We start from the raw sequence: 13,151 nt of genomic DNA, 5'->3' as shown, positions 1-13,151 counted from the left end.
GTAGGCTCGGGGCGTGACAGAGTAGGAGTCCAAGTTGAAATGGGTTTTGGATTCAAGTCCAAATCTATAAATAGGGCAATATTTTCTTTTAAGAAACTTGCGCACTTAAACAGAGAGTTAAAAGCAGAATACAATCAAATAGAGGGAGTTCATATTTGAGTGATTTCTGATTCCGAAGTGTAGCCAACGCAAGAAAACAAGAATTGAAGAACTGATTCATGGGCTTATGTTTTGTAGTTCTTAAGTCAAGTTTGCTTGTATTGCGTTTTTATCGAGTTGTATCTTTAATTCTTTCTAGATCCAGTGAAGTATAAACTGGGAATAGGAATAGAGTCTTCAAGTTGGGGCGACTTAAAGACTTGGGAACATAAACCTTGGGGGGCTTGTGTTGGAGTTTAGGAATTACAGTTAATTCCTAGGATTGCAAGAGTTGTAATCTGAATTCATAACTTGAAGTGGGTCGACGATCTAGTTGGTTGTTGGCGTCTAGGAATTAGAGTTTATAATTTCTTAGGTTACATAGGTTTGTAATATTCTGTTGAAGCTCAGAGTTTAATGAAGTAGAGTTAAATCCTACAGAGGTGTAGGTCGTGATTTTTACCCTTTATGAGCTAGGTTTTCCGCGATAAAATATTGTGTATTACTTTATTTGCTTTACATAACGTAATTGTTGTAATCTGCTAAGGAACAGATAGAATATACATGTTCCTTAGGAAAATCTGGGGGTCGGTATTTCAACAAAGTGGAACTCCATATCTAATCTTGATATGCTGTAATTTCTTATAACTACACATTCAAATGTGTTTAATATGATTGCCGATGCGACAGGCTGACATTGACCCCACTAAAATAGAGCACCAGTGAATTTTATTGGATTTGTTGTTTTTTTATTAGCTTTAGCTATTTTGTAGAATACTATGAAAACTGAATTAGCTCTCTTCTATTTCTATTCATTGTAAATAATGTTGTTGAAGCTTATTTTATCTTAATTTCATCGTTATCTCATATTATGTACAACATGGAGGGAACTTTTTTTTTTCAAGATAGATCCACTACTGCTAAAGCAATTATTCAAAAATGAAGTTCCTCCTCCTTGGATATTGAATTCAGTTGTGCTAAAAGCTAAGATGTTACGGGATTGAAAGTTGAGTCCAGATTATGCGTATGAAAAGCTAGCGCAGTCAACTAGCTAATCATCTGCCCAACATTGCAATACAATGAATGAATCAACAAAATTCTACTCCTAATAATGCCATGTTCTGATTTTGAGTAGGTGTTCAATAAAGAAATGATTTTTATATATATAAAAATAAACAAAAAGAGAGAACTTGTCACTTTGTAAATTCCCGTATTGAGATATTTATCAACAAAGTCTGAATGTCTGTCCAATATACTATTGAAATGATTCTTGAATTTAAGAGAAATGAAAATGAACGTCAATGGTTTCTTATTGTATGTTGATTTTTTTAATTAGTTAAGCTAAAAAATATGATTCGTCACTAAATAATGAGCGTTTTTAAAATTATAATTATTCAAAAGTAATTTTTTACTACTTTGATCTCAACCATATTTCTTAGGTAGACTAACCACAAATAAATTTACCTCAAAAATTAAAATGTTGGGCCCGTGCTTAGCACGGGCAAAAACCATCTAGTATATTTCTATTATATAGAAAGGTGAAGCCTAGGACGACCAAGGGCAAAATAGTAAATTTAACCTGACAAATACGCTCTCTCCATAATTCTAGAACACTCCATCTTCCTCGTTAGCACGAAATAGAAGTAATATTTTCAACACAAGAATCAGTGCTTCGATTTCCCTTCTTCCATTTCACTTTGGTTCTTCCGTCAGTTCTTTTTATCTTTCCCGTCGTCTCTATTTTTCTATTTTTCTATTTTTCAGCCTCCCCATTCTCACTCTTGGTGTAGATTAGGAAAAATTCTCTACTTTGTCTCAATTTCTTAGGTGTAGATTAGGAAAAATTCAATGAGAATACAGAAAAGCTCCGTGAGCAAAATTCTTGAAGGTTAGTATTATATGACAGTCGATAGTCGTTTTCGACGATTTCCCTCACCTTGATAAGTCTTTTAGAGATTTTACAGCATTTTCCTTTTTGTGATTCATTATTTTCTGTCTTTTACATATTCTCATCTTATTTAACTATTTTTGATCGATTATATTTTGTTTTGTTCATTTGATTCTTAGTTAGTTGTATTCAGTTAATATGTATTTCTCAATGTTAATGCGTTAACATCGAGATGCAACACATATATTGAGAATATGGAGCCTAGCACACACGTTGTTCCTAATTGAGAAAAAAGCAAAAGAAAAAAGGTATCAGAAAAGGAACATCTAGCCAAAGTGATGTAGAATTTGTAGTTGTACATTAATTAGGTATCGACCAATATCAAACATCTATTGCAATGTCTATTTTGATGAAGTAATCAATTTTATAGAAAGCACATCGAGAAGCTAAGATGCAATTTGATCAATATTGAACATCTACTGCAGATTTTTATGTAGCTTTTAATTGGGTTGCAGCTCCTCTCGTGGTGTCAGACAGATAGGAGTGTGTATGTGTGCTCTTAGTACATAACTTATATGAGCATTTGTTTGTGTGTTTGTGCTTGACTCACTGGCTAGATTGCGCATATACAGGTTTACCACTATAGATTGTATTTAATTCGTCAATATGCATAAATCCTATTTACCTACAAGCGTTGGAGTTCATCGACTGGTATCTAATTTTCAGTGTTATCTCTACGTTTAAATTGCACTTGCAGAATAAATTGCATACATTTTTTTATGTGATGATGGGGCAAAGACAAACAAAGACAAGTTATGAACACAAAAAGCTCAAGTATTTGAGTACCAGTGACGTAGAGAAGGAAGCAACATGTGTTGAATCTGAATCCATAGAAAAAATTCAACCATCCATGCCATCAAAAGAGTTGTAAAAAGGTCAGTCTACTTATGATTGCAGAATAAATGACTATTCTTCGAACATTAAAGTTTTAATGAGCTCTGACTTTTGCAAAACATGAATACTGAAGAAAGCTTCCAATTCAGACGAACAAAGAGTGAATAATATCTAAGAGAGTGGCTTGGTTCGTTTACAATTAGAAAAGAAATCTCATGCCACCAGTTCATTATGTTCATTTCGCGACACATGCTCAATCTTTATATTTGTGTGGACATCTTCTTTCAACTTTCACTTCTCCATGTTACTGCTACTTTGTTGCTGGAGTTTGGGGTTTCTCTTACATATCTCATGGACACTTCTCTAAGAGGTCTCAAGAGATCAGTAAGGGGTGTCGTTTTATATATTTTGAGGGATTTAGATTAGTTTAGTTGCATAGAAGCAGGGATTTTACCTTGTGCGCACCCAAAAGGTAGCGGCTGTGGATTTTTCTTGTCATAAAAAAAATAAATTATTCTCCAAGGCTTCATCAATGTTCATTATTTTACTACTGAATTCTGAGTATTATAGAAAATGCCCGATTTTGTTATGGCTATACTTGAAGTTTTTGCACAGTTTATCTCGCTTGTGCCTTGTTATTCTTCTTCTTCTGGACATGCATATCAATAATTGTATTTGATTTTTGATTTTACACATCAATTTGGGCAAAGTATTTCTAATCATTAGTTATATCGCTAGAGCATATATATTGAATGTGTGTCTGGTATGGATTTATTATCCTTCGATCCAAGTAGCTCGCCTGAATGTATTCTTTTATACTTTTGTTTTGCTTGATATTGTAAACGAAATAACCAAAAGAAATAGACTCAAGGATTCATATATCATGATAAAACTACCATCTAAACATAATAATTGGGGCATTTAGAGATGTTGAACCCTTTAATTCAGATTGTTGGAGTACAAATATAAACACATTATGAGTGTTTCCTTGTCATAATATGTTCATTAGGTGCCACTGCATCTCTTACTTATCTATTTAACAATAAAATCTACTACTGGCTGCTATATGTATAGTCAACACTGGCCCAAAAGATTTAGTTTGGTTGTTTAGTTTCATAAAACAAACAATTGTCAGTCGTGCCTCCGGCATGACACATTCTAAATTTTAAAGGGTCAATCATGTGTATTAGAGCTTAGATAAAGCTCTATTTAAGATGAAATGTCATTTTTGAGCATATCTAAATTTAGTGTCTGAACATTGTTTTCTTACGAATGAATATCTGCTATTTTTCTTGAACTAATTGGATATTCTATGTAATACTACTGATAAGTAATATTTTTCTCCAATGACCCCAATACTTGAAATCGAGCTTCATGATGCATCATGGGATAAACAACTACTTCAATCACAACAGCTACCTAAAACAGCTATACATAGAGGCGTTGACTCTTGCAGCATCCAGAAAATACATTGTCTTTGTCTGAAGTTGAGAGTCATGACAAAAACGAAAGTGTGCTTCCAACTTCTGATCCTTTGTTAGCCAGATGAAAATCATAAGTTAACACATAATGTTGCTTCTGTGTATATAGGTATACCTTCATTCATAAATTGATTTACTGTCATTTATATATTTCTCTACTATCATTTTGTAGGACATGCTTCCGCGGCAACAAAAACAACTGCTTACACCTCTTATCTTTGAATTAGGTGAGTCGGCGGAATTGAAAATTTCTTAAAATCTAATAAGTTTTATGTCTAAAAATTGCGTGTCTGAATACCAAGATCAACATCAAGTAGCCACCAACAACTCCCACTCTTCTCGACAACTTGGTGATGGAGGTTATGAAACTGTGTACCATGATAAGAAAGAATTTCTACCACTTTTTATCGTTGTGGCTAATTTTATAAGTAATGAATCAGTTGGTTGAAAAAGTACCTTTTTCATAATTCGTATACATTTGTAGTTGTGATTTGTGAATTTGATAGTCTTTGGACACACACACGAAAAAAAAAGTAATTTCATAATAAATTAGTTGTCTTATATTCGGCAAGGTTGTTTTTATGTGCTTATATATTATTTTGATATAAAAGGACGACTTTCACTTTCCTTTTGAACCAACTCTAACTGAGCTAGAAAGGTAAATGAACTCTACCTTTGAATAGTACCACATGCATTTCTTTCTACAATATTTCCTGCTCAACATATTTTATATACTTGAGAAAAATTATTCTTACCTTAAGTTAAAAAGAATCAATATAAGTGTGATTAATATGATATCTGCAATTACACTCTTTTTCGTTTGGTTGATTATTTTAGAATCTTCGATACAATTTTTTTTTTTTAAAATCCAATTTATTTGAACTAATGGTTGATGGGTATCTCAAACGTTAGCCTGGTCTCTTAACTTCTCGAAAGGAAACTCCCGAGGAACTTAAAGTTTCATAATTGAAAAAATACTTGCACTTTTTGTACCTACTTTTCCTTGTAATGTCTCCATGAGTTTTCAATACAAATGTCATACCTTCTATGCAGGATTGCTTAAATTACTCATCAACCTTTAGAGAAAAAAGCAAACAGAAAATGAAGAGCACAGTAGTTTGTTTGATCACTACTTATGCGATATGTATGTATATAACTTCTAGATTTCTTTGTGAGATGAGGGAATAAATGATTGACTTGAGTGATACCTCCAACATTTTTTCATGGAGTAATGAAATTGAAATTGAGCAATTCTTTCAACACTTCTTCATAAATTGCATTGTTAAAACTTACCACTACTATTTCTTCTTTTTTAATTTAATGACAGAGGTGTTGGTTTGTTGGTGGAGGCTGCAGCGATGGGTGATGCAGAAGCTCTATTTGAATTAGATTGTCGTTTAAGAGTTGAGGTGTGATTTTCTTTATGTAGTTTTTTTCAAGAATGACTATCCTATACCACCTGCCATTCATGCATTTAATTAATCTCTCTTTTTCGATGTTCTGTAGCATTTCTAGCAACTTGTTTAATTTGCTTGGTAAAAGATATGACTGGTCCACTGGAGTTTATATTGCACAATCAGTGTTCCATCACTTCTGAATTCATATGGGTTGATTATACTCTGTTATAATTAGAAAAGTTAAGATTGAGCCAGGTGAGTGATCATATATCTCGATGTGTATGATTCTTTTTTCATTAATGTTTCTTCGTTTGTTCTTTTGCCGCTTCTTACTTTTACATAGTCTTACATAGTTTTGGAGAACCATAAATACAGTGGTAAAAAGTTATGGTTTATGTTTTCCCTTGCATTTCTTTTTAAATTTTTTATATCTGTTGCTTGGTTGGATATCCAATGGATTACGTTTATGTATGTTTTTGGCTAATATATACTTTTTTTCCAACGCAGTTGTGGTCGGTCTTAGAGGTAAAAGATAAACAAGGAGGAGCTCTTTCTACACTCTGTTCGTTTATTATTTAACCCTGAAAATCAACTCAATAGCATTGGAAAAGAGGTACTACAAACACTTTTTCCCAGAGGTTTAATTGTACCAATTAGCATTATAAATTTTCAATAAAGGATATCTGTTACTGCCAATATCTTCATCAACTGATATTTACTTCTTGCTACTCCCTTCTTGAGTAGGTCTATTTAGTCTACATAGTCGTACTGTCTAACTTCTGAAGATTTTCACTATTGTATTTGTATTTTCAATTCAATTACCACTACATTTCTAAGTTTATGGCTTCACCTAGCTTGAGCAGAAGTCTTCATAGGTTTTGTTGGATATCTCCACATGGTTTGTGGCCATGAATAATACCACAAGGCTATGAATAATCCCAGAAGGCTGAATGTTATTTGAATCATTTTATGCTTGACCTTTTATAAAAACTATCACTAAAAGATTGATGTTCAGACTTCAGAAGATATTCCCAGTAATTAATAAATAGCAGATTCTCAGCTGATAATGTTGTTTTCAAGCTGCATAAAGTCATTGTAGTTATATCGTTTATGCTATTAGAATCACCGCTTTATTGGTTATTCGAGGGGAGAAATCATATAATCTCTCTCTTATGAATCACCGCTTTATTGGTTATTCGAAGGGAGAAATCATATAATCTCTCTCTTGTGTATTAGCATAGCATGATATCTGATCCTATTAAGCCATCAACTATCTTCTTCTTTCTACTGTCTTCTGATTTACTTCTCCTCGTTCCATTTGGTTTTTGACGGTGGAGAGAATGGACTTGATTATTTTTCTGTCTTGTATTTGATTTGTTCACTGTGTCAAGAATTTTAAATCCAATTCTTATAATGTGATTTTAGCTATACCCAACTTGAAATTTCTAATGCTAAATTTTCTATAAGCTACAACATATTTTCACAATCATAAAGCATGGGGCACTGGATTGTTCAAATTTACTACAAACATTTCATCACCTCATAGTGATGAGAAGAATGGAACTACTGTTTCTCTTGCCTTATAGTTGACTCGTTTTGTTGTGGCAATTTTTCATTTCAATTATCTTGAAATTTACTTAGAAGCTCATCTGAGTCGAATATTTGCAATGTTACAAATAGTTAGTATAACCTTCAAAAGTAAAAGGTACACTAATAATGATGTATTGTTTAGATTTCTCCTCATTCCCTTGAAAAATCTCTTGAATTACCATACTTGCTACATTAATTTTCATTTTTCTTTAGCTTCTTGATAATGTTTTTTTTTTTTTTTTGAGAAAGTTGACATTTTATAGACAACAATACACCAATGGTGTATTTCAGTAGTAATTACATTAGGAGTATACAGTAAGCAAAACCAAAAGATCTATCATTTATACCCCTCCTAAGTTATCTAAAAAGTGAGTAATAGCCTCCACCTCTTTGGGAAGGACATGATTACACCAAAAATAAAGGGTTATAAGACAGTTCAACTTCAAACTCTAGAAAGGGATGCTCTTGTTTTCGAAGCATCTCTGGTTCCTTTCCTTCCAAATTGTCCACCAGATGCAAGCAGGGACAATCTTCCATCTCTCCTTGTGACCTGATGTATTCCCTTCTCTATTCCAGCATGCTAGAAAATCTGAGGTGTGTCTTGGCATGGACCAGCTGATTCCCCTCAAATTCAAAAAGACCTGCCACAATTTCTCTGTCACTCTGCAATGGAGGAAGAGATGGTTTTTTGTCTTTGTTTCTATTTCACAAAAAAAACACCTGAAGCATAACTGTCTTCCCCTTTTCATTAGATTGTCCTGAGTTAGTAATGCTTCCCTAGCTACCAACCACGTGAAACAATCCACCTTGTGAGGAACATTAATTTTCCATATCATCTTACAAGGCCATGGTAACAACATTTCAGCTGGTCTGTCAAAATGTCTATGAGCTGATTTTATTGTGAACTTCCCATTGTTGTCCCTCAACCATGTTGTTAAAGCTTGCTTAAATCCATTAATTCTTTAAGCTCACCAAAGTTCAGGTTCTCTATATTTCTGTGAGGTACATGAAGTTTATATATATTTCTATTTTGATAAAGTGAGCATGACTAATAAGTAGCTTGTTGATTACAGGTCCGGAGTCCTGTATTTGCTACTTCTCTAGCAATTATCTGGTCTATAACATATATAGGTATGAGGTGAGACTTGCTTATTCATACACCATCAAATTGTGACATGTTTGAAATATCTAAACTAGAGATTTCAATATTCCTGAGGTAGTTCATGCAATGGCCTAAAAATGAATTCACCATTGAAAGAAAAACATTAGTTCTTACAACTCTTATCTTCTATAACATATACATGTCTATACTTTCAATAAGTTTTAAATAATTGAATCACATTCATAGAGACAACATGAATGCGTCCGAAACTAAATCATAGATCGTAACACTTGGTCTTATATTTTCTTTCTGATTTTGAATTATAGAGAAACTGAATAGCACATGCTTTGAGCATTTTTTGAGTTTTCAATGGTTGAAGTTTTATAAGGCTTATATACCTCACTTTCTAAAATTGAATAATTTTTTTGGTTGGTAATTCGAATAAGCATTTGGAATTTTTATTGGTTTTGTGCATTATATATTTTTTTGGCAGTGTGTGTTGCAATTGGTAGAACATTGTTGGTCTTTCTTTTCCATTATTGGAAAAATAATAATGTATGTGCGAGTGACAGTAGTTTTAGAATAGTTATCCATTTAGGCATTGAAGCAGTTGCCAGTGATTTCAATGGTAGCCGTGCTCTCTCAAGTCTAGATGTAGAAGGTTGCATGGAAGAAAGAATGCTTAGGTTGGGTAGCTTGCCAAAAATTACTTCAACAAACAAAAGACGATATCCTGATAAAGAGCCTAACAATCGCATAGGTGAATGTTTCTTGGAAGGTAGTTCATATAGTGGAATAACTTTTCAAGAAATTATCTCTGGATCTTTTTCCAATGTATAATGACAATTCATGGTTTTCTCGGTACCTTTATGATTCTGATAGACTTTCTTAAAACTATCATTTCAACAGTGGAATATGTGCAAGATGAATCACTTGGTACGATTTTTAATGTTCATAAAGCACGAGTGAGGAATCGACATCATACTCATTTGCTACTCCAAAAAATCATGGTCTGTTGTTGTTATTGTCTGCATCATTCTTTAACACCAAACAATTCAATATTGTATGGTTTGCTTACATAGCTTATATTTATTTATTTCAGACATCTTAGATGGACCATTATCAAATCTCCACTTTAGCCACTAAGGGAATGGTAATGATTGTCACTTCTTTAATTGATTCCTGCACATGCTTGTTTTCATCAACTATTTTGTGTCAATTTGGCTGCAACATGTGATACTAAAAGGAACTTAATGTGTGATCAATTATTTTTGGACATTGTTTGCATTAATTTCCGGCATCTCCATATAGTTGTTGCTTGTCAACATTGGCTTATCAAAGAAACAAAATAAGGAATTGGTAATTGGTTTATTATTAAATGATGAAAGGATCCTATATTTGTTTGAGAAAGAATTGAATTCTCGATGTATCCTTAGATTGTAGTGATGTTTTTTGACCTTTATTGACTTTGTGCCCTCCTCGAGTCCCCTCTATAGGAGTATAATTGGGTATAGTGCTCATAAATAGATTTTTTTTCACTGCTCCTTCATCTGAGTTAACAAGTTGTCTCGCTTTCTGTCTCTCTCTCACACACAAATGTTCTCTTTCTAGCACAGTATTTTTAAAATGTCCCTTTGAATTTTTATCAGTTTAATGCTTTCTATTTCAAAATGTTTAATCTCCTATTCTCTTTTTGGAATAGGGCAAGCAACTATTTGAAAAATACAAAGCAATGAAATATTTCTGGTAATGGACAATATTTGCAATACCGCTATGTGATTTATGTGTCCATGGTGCAAAGTACGAACAGTGGTAGAAATACATTTTGTTGTTTAGAGTCTACACATATGTGAACGCAATATTAGACACAAAGAAATGACATTAAAATTCATGTTGTTGGGCCCGTGCATTGCACGGGCAATACTTATCTAGTATATAGTAGTATATAGAAAAGCCATGGGCTGAACGACCAAGGGCATAATCGTAATTATATTATTATTCAAGGGTAAATGATAAACACTGTGTCGGCTTCTAGATCATTCATTTCATATTCATCTCTTGTGTCAGTGTTCAAGTTTTTTTCACACGGTTCAATCAGCTTCCAAAAATTTGAAGGAAGTTTTTAAAGTGTACATCAAAATTTCAGCAAAAAAGTTTAGACCCTGGATTGGCTTATTAGGATTTTTTTCTAATTTTGAACCCAAATTCCAGTTTCGTCGACAGTTCTTCTGTCATCGATTCAGTTATTAACATGGAAATTTGAACGGTTATCAGCAGCTTCATCTGTGTAATAAATTGTTATTATCACCAAATCAGACCCAAGCTTCAACAATGGTGAATTTCAAAGCTTTCTACCAAAAAGTTTTTCCGATTCCGTAGGTAAATTTCAAATTCCAACTTCAAAAGACGGCACCAAACAAATTTCAGCTACCAACTTCGTTTTTAGAAATTCCAACAGACAACATTAGAGTCTCGAAATGAAGCTTCTCAGTTTAGTTTCTAATGATTTACTTTCTAAGGTACTCTTATTTAGCTATGTTGAGAGTGTTTAAATTAGATGAATCTAATAATATATAAGTGTACTAACTCGAAGTTGATTAGTTTTCCTACATTGACAATAGATAATTCATGTGTATATCAGAGTGAAGCCAAGAACGATCCAGGGCAAAGCTGTTAGCTGTAAATATGACAATAGTAAACCAGGGCAAAGCTGTTAGCTGTAAGTATGACAATGGTAATTATCTATGACTGATATTTTAGTTAACAACCACATACTCCTATTTCCTTTCCAACTACACTACTTGAGTTGCTTCCATTTGGTAATTGTAAGCTGCTTCTACTAAGCTTTTGTTTACTCTTTGTGCGAGTTGGGAATCAACAAAATCTCATTCTTCAATGAAATCAAATAGCAGATTGTCTTTATGGATGGAAAAGGAGATTGAAAAATTAATGATATTGCAAGTAAAATGAAGTTGAAAAGGATAAATCTATATACGGTCAGACCAAAACTTTGAAAAAAACAAATCGACAAACCAAATGAGACCCGTTAACTGTTGAATTTGGAACTATGTAATAGTTGTGATTGATATACATCAATGATATTATTTGGTTTCAGCAGCTTAACTCGAGTCTGTCTATCAACAGACGATGTACAGTTGGCCATCCATAAGTAGGGGTAACGTTGTGCACACATTACCCTTCAATTGAACGAAAAGAAACTTTCCTTTTTGTTCATTAGCATACAAGCACTTTGGTCGAGGACCTCCATAGATCAGAACACTCTTAAAATATTTTGTTCTTGATATTTTCCATAAACAGAGGCCCTTTGTATGTCATGTAGATGACTGCCAATCCAGCTACCATTGAAAGGATCACTTGACTAGACATCTCTTGCAGCAGCAAGGGAAGTTGTTTGACTATCCACAGAGAGACCAACATATTGTGTGTAAAATATGTGGGACTAAGCGGCATCTTCGCACAGATAAAGAAGGAGCCTATTTCGGATATAATGAAATGTGAATGCCAGGATTGTCATCACACTTTCTCAACTGTAAGGGACTACAATTTCCTAAATGTAGATGAAGTTTCATTTCCAAAGATATCATTATATCAGGTCCTTGCCAAGAATAGATAGAATGATTAATTGATAGTGATGAACTTTTGTGTGAATAGCATGAAAGATACTGATATAAATAAAAAAAAATTTAACATGCTAATCAAACTTCCTTGGAATCATTTCCTTCTCTTATACCTCAGTTTATCAACAACTGAAAGAAAAATAATAATTAAAAGCATAGATAAAGATAGTTTATTCAGAAAAAGTTGAACGCTTTTCTCTTTGATTCACTGGCAATGACTAAGAATATTGATTTGGTGGTCAGGTCAGCAAAAAATATCCATTCTGTTTCTCTGTTCTTCCGCAGTCATATCATCTGGTTTACTCTGGTGAGTGTTGGTTTAATTTTTGAAGTTCTTGCCTAATAATATCTATAGGTTTAGATACATGTGTTGTATAGATGTAAATATCTATTCCTATATTGATCATTTGGAAGAAAATTTGGTGCATTGATGCGAGAGAAGAGGAAACAGTTGACAAGAGATATCAGAGTTTTTTCAGCGAGGAGAGTGTGGCAGGTCCACTTGAGTTTAGTTCCAGCGAAAATGGTGAAAATGCGAGTTAGATGTTGTATTTGACAGTGTTGACCTTCAATGAAGGAAAGAGTTCACAACAAAGGACTATAGTAATGTGGCGAAGCCTTGACGCCAATAGGTTCTTTAACCTTCTTCACAGGTCGGTTCTTTGTTGCTTTCTTTATTGTTACTCTTCGTCATGACTTTAATTTCTCTAATTTTGGGTCGCACAAGTATGTTTAAAATAGAAGAGTATAACCTTGCTCCAATTTATTGTGTAGACTACTTTTAACACTCCAATACTCCACATATTTTGGTAATACACAGAGATGAGTTAACTATTAAAGAATTTTTTTGATATAGTTTGTTTGAAGGATTGTTTACTTGCTTTGTTTGTGTGGATTACATGGTGTAGAATATTTCATAATGTTTCTTCCTAAAAAAGTATAGGAAGAGGAAGTTATGTTGGATGATCGAATAGCCCACAATTAAAGAATATAAAGATGATATTAATGAAAAATGATTTTGTC

At 33.3% G+C, this 13,151-nt stretch overlaps 1 long non-coding RNA gene across 1 annotated transcript; it reads left to right on the top strand.

Moving 5' to 3' along the window:
• The first annotated feature begins 4,282 nt into the window (after positions 1-4,282).
• LOC125849353 (uncharacterized) lies at positions 4,283-10,428 on the top strand. Its single transcript, XR_007444611.1, has 6 exons — positions 4,283-4,431; positions 4,574-4,628; positions 5,729-6,411; positions 9,400-9,500; positions 9,593-9,643; positions 10,193-10,428. It is a non-coding gene; the product is annotated as an uncharacterized LOC125849353 (long non-coding RNA).
• The last annotated feature ends 2,723 nt before the right edge of the window (positions 10,429-13,151 follow it).

Source organism: Solanum stenotomum, chromosome 12, assembly GCF_019186545.1.
Source record: "Solanum stenotomum isolate F172 chromosome 12, ASM1918654v1, whole genome shotgun sequence".
NCBI classification, from domain to species: domain Eukaryota; kingdom Viridiplantae; phylum Streptophyta; class Magnoliopsida; order Solanales; family Solanaceae; genus Solanum; species Solanum stenotomum.
Note: the sequence above shows the minus strand (reverse complement) of the source record. Positions and strands in the feature narration are given on the sequence as shown.